This window comes from Nicotiana tomentosiformis, chromosome 7 (genome assembly GCF_000390325.3).
Source record: "Nicotiana tomentosiformis chromosome 7, ASM39032v3, whole genome shotgun sequence".
Taxonomy (NCBI): domain Eukaryota; kingdom Viridiplantae; phylum Streptophyta; class Magnoliopsida; order Solanales; family Solanaceae; genus Nicotiana; species Nicotiana tomentosiformis.
This window is the reverse complement of record NC_090818.1, coordinates 22,354,332-22,358,876: the sequence shown is the minus strand read 5'-3', so window position 1 is coordinate 22,358,876 and position 4,545 is coordinate 22,354,332. Positions and strand designations below refer to the sequence as shown.

The following is a 4,545-nucleotide window of genomic DNA, read 5'->3' as shown; positions in this document are numbered from 1 at the left end:
TCATCCACCAGGACTAAAACTGCACTTACCGCAACTTCTAAAACTGCGAGGTAGACTAGCAATGTTTCACCTTCTTTTGGTTTTGAGAGTAATGGAGGGCTTGATAAATACTTCTTCAGATCCTTCAAAGCCTGTTGGTACTCCGGTGTCCATTCAAAATTATTTTTCTTTTTGAGCAGTGTGAAGAAGCGATGACATTTTCCGACGACTGGGAAATGAACCTGCTCAAAGATGCTAGTCTTCTTGTGAGCCTTTGGACTTCCTTTACGTTCGACAATTGATCCGTAAAATCCTCTATGGCCTTGATTTTGTCGGGGTTTACCTCAATTCCCCTTTGTGAGACTAGAAATCCCAGAAACTTACGAGAATTGACCCCGAACACGCACTTCTCGAGATTAAATTTCATGTTATGCTTCCTTAGGATATCGAATGTTTCTTGCAAATGCTTAAGATGGTCACCTGTATTCAAATACTTAACGAGCATATTGTCTATATAAACTTACATAGTCTTTCCTATTTGCATTTCAAACATGTTATTTACGAGCCGTTGATAAGTGGCTCCGGCATTTTTCAACCCGAATGGCCTTACATTGTAACAATATGTACCGAAATTCGTTATAAACGAAGTTTTTTCCTGATCTTCTGGGTTCATATTTATTTGGTTGTACCCAGAATAAGCATCGAGGAAACTCATCAACTCATGCCCGGCCGTGGCATCAATCATCTGATTGATATTTGGCAGTGGGAATGAGTCTTTCGGGCACGCCTTATTAAGGTCTTTATAGTATACACACATACAAAATTTATTGTTCTTCTTAGGAACTACTACTACATTGGCTACCCAGTCCGGATATCTTACCTCTCAGACCGAACCGATTTTAAGCAAGCGGGTTACCTCTTCTTTGACGAATTTATTCCTGGCCTCGGCAATAGGGCGTTTCTTTTGTCTTACCTGAGGTACATTGGGATCCAAACTCAGCTTGTGCACGGCTATTTCCGTCGGGATACCTGTCATATCCTCGTGCGACCATGCAAAACAATCATCATTAAATTTAAGGACTTCAATAAAACCAGACATGAGCTCCGGGTGTAGTCCTGTCCCCAAATGGAATTTTCTTTCTAGGAATTCCTCGAATAATGCAAATTACTCCAGTTCCTCCGCCGTGGATTTTGTTGCGTTTGAATCTTCTAGAACTTGGAAATATCTTGGCACCTAATATTATTCTGATGACTCTGCTTCCGGCTAACTCATTCTAGCTCGGGAGTAGTGTCGATTCCTATAATTGCTATATCGCGCGTTCCTTCCCTTTGCTACTAGAAACTGAGATTGCATTCATCTCCCTTGTTGTCGATTGATCACCTCTTATCCGATTGATTCTTTGGGCATTGGAAACTTCAGCAATTGGTGATATGTTGAGGGTACAACTTTCATCTCGTGTAGCCATGGCCTTCCCGGAATGATGTTGTATCTCATGTCACCATCTACTACTTCGAAGAGAGTTGTTTTTATTACTCCTTCAGTGTTCGTGAACAGCAAAATCTCTCCCCGGGTCATCACGCTCGCATGGTTGAATCCAACGAGGAGCTTTGTTGCCGGAATAATGCTTCCAGTGAGTTTATCTTGCTCCAATACTCGCCATTGTATGATATTAGCCGAACTTCCTGGATCCACTAGAACACGTTTAATCTAAAATCTAACACATGTAAATAAATTACCAGTGTGTCGTTGTATGGTAACAGCAATCCATCTGCTTCCTCCTCCATGAAAATGATATCGTCTTCCCGGAGTCTTTTACTATGAGTTATTGATACTTTCGTCTTCTTCACTGCTGAAAAGGTGACCCCGTTAATCGCATTCCCCTCGAAGATCATATTGATCGTTTGGCGTGTGGGTCCTTCTCCTACTTTCAAAGGTTCTGGATTGTCTCTGTTACAACCATAATTGTTCTTAGCTCGGTCACTCAAGAATTCTATGAGGTGACCATTCTTCAATAATGTAGCCACTTCTTCCTGGATGTGCCGGCAGTCCCCTGTACGGTGACCGTTCGTCCCATGGTACTCGCACTATAAGTTGGGATCTCTCTGGATGGATTCGAATCTCATAGGTCTCGGGAATCGTGCCTCTTTAATGTTTCTCATGGCTGACACCAACTCCATTATACTGACGTTGAAGTTATATTCCGATAACTTGGGGTAAGAAGGATCCCGAGATCCCAACGTCTCTTTATCCTGGAGTGATCTATTATTTTGACCATGATCGGTCCCTTTGTCAACGATGAACTTGTTTGCTACCTAGAAATTTCTGCCACGACCTTCGGTCCGCTCGTAGGGCAAAAACCGGCCCCTCAAAGTTTGTATGTCCGCGTCGTAGTTATCCTTTGATTTTTCTTTGCTCTTCTCCCGTCCTTTGGCCGATGATGTGGAACCGACCTGGTCATCTTCGATCCTTATCTTTGACTCGTACCGGTTGTGGGCATCTGCCCAAGTTGTTGCTTGAAACTCAAGCAAGCTTTCCTTCAGCTTTCGGGACGTGTCTGAGCTTCTCGGATTCAATCCTTTGGTGAATGCTTCAGCTGCCCATTCGTTCGGGATGGTAGGGAGAAACATTATTTCTTTCTGGAATCGGGTAACGAACTCTCGTAATAATTCAGATTCTCCCTATGCTATCCTGAATATGTCGGCCTTTCGGGCTTGTACTTTTCTGGCCGCGGCATGAGCCTTGATGAAAGAATCCGCGAGCATCTCAAAGATCTCTATGGAATGCTCGGGTAATAATGAATACTACGTTAGAGCTCCCCTCGCGAGAGTTTCTCCAAATTTCTTTAGCAACACATATTCAATTTCGTGAGGAGCTAAATCATTTCCTTTTACCGTCGTTGCGTAGGTGGTAATATGCTCATGTGGGTTTGGAGTACCGTCATACTTTGGCACTTCGAGCATTTTAAACCGCTTTGGGATTAGGTCCGGTGCCGCACTCGGCTTATACGGCAATTGAGTATACTTCTTCGAGTCTGGGCCTTTCAATATTGGTGGCACGCCCGAGATTTGGTCCATGCGGGCGTTTACTTCCCTCATAAACCGTAAAAGTTCATTTTCGATGGGTTGTTCTCGTTGTTGAGACCGGATCTACTCCCCCCGGCCCCATGGGAGCCAACTTCGCCCCTTGGAGTGTTGTTGTCGGCTCTCTGCGTCGTTTGGTTTGCGGGAACATCAGGAGGAATTGGGTCTCGTCTGTTTGCATTTTTTGAAGCCCCTGATAGTGCCTGCTTCAGTTCCATCATAACTTGATCCTGCCGCGTGAGATGGCCTAGAATGATTGAGTGTTGCTCTTGCAGGACCCTCACCTCATCCACGACATGCTCCTCATCAGCATCATCGGGAGTTGTATCTCGAACCTATCGAGGGTATTGTCTGTCATGCACCGACGTGGCGTCATTCTCCTCATTGCGGGTGTCACTGATTGAATCCTCAAAATGAGGTTGATCCCCTCGAATTTCAAGGTTGTGCGTGTTGTCAACAGTGTTATCTGCCATTTTTTTATGATTTTTCTAAGACGAAACAATCTAATCGCGTTAGTAAAAAAGGCAAGGATCAATTTAATTGCACGACTGTCTAGGCCCCATAGTGGGCGCCAAATTGTTTACCCATAAAACGGTACAGTTAAATTTATATGTGGTTTCTAGACAAGTGAACTAATTTGATCCTGAAATAATACAATAATTAAAAAAATATACAATACTTAGCCTTGAAATGTAGATGAAACAGTAGAGATGACAGTTCCGAGAACAGGATTTCCGGGCACAACAATGATGAGATCAAAAAGTAAGAAAGGTAAGATTGTGTTAAGCTTTATATAGAATTTAGTATAAGTTTAGTCGGAAAATTCGTTCCCCTTACAATGATAACTGAGATAACTATTTATACCTATGTCTAAGGAAGGGGGTACTAGGATCGTGTCCTCCTTTAATGTCAATTATAAGGGTCATTGATGAAGACATAATGGTGAACATAAATGTCAAATTCTCTGTAATGGACCGTCGCTCTTAATGCTGCAGAATATTTCCTATTAAATATTGTCGGGCGCAGAGCATTTAACACACATTTATGAACGTTATCATTTCTAGTGACAAGCGGAATAGTTGCATTTGGTCTTGTGGTCATCCCCATCTTGGGTTCCACGTATCCTCCCTTTAGACGACCACGTGTCATATCATATTTTACCCTATACAATTTATATCTTAAAAAATAGAAAAAATGCGTAAAAGTCGATTATATATTTTTGTGAAAACCAAACTATTAAATAAAGAAAATGCAAATATGAATTGATTAGCTAAGTTTTTTCTTTCGAAAATTGGTTATGTTGCATATTTGGTTTAATCTCATCATATTCTACTTTCGTTTAATGACCTAGTTATTTCATTTTATCCCGTCAATAAAAAATTGAAAAAAACATCCGACCTGCCGGATTCGAACCAGCGACCTAAGGATTTGCTGTTAGGCTTTGCCCACTACAGTCCTCCGCTCTACCAACTGAGCTAAGGTCGG

At 42.2% G+C, this 4,545-nt stretch overlaps 1 non-coding gene across 1 annotated transcript; it reads right to left on the bottom strand.

Moving 5' to 3' along the window:
- Positions 1-4,452: 4,452 nt before the first annotated feature.
- TRNAY-GUA (transfer RNA tyrosine (anticodon GUA)) lies at positions 4,453-4,545 on the bottom strand. Its single transcript has 2 exons — positions 4,509-4,545; positions 4,453-4,488 (listed from the first exon to the last, which is right to left on the bottom strand). It is a non-coding gene; the product is annotated as a tRNA-Tyr (tRNA).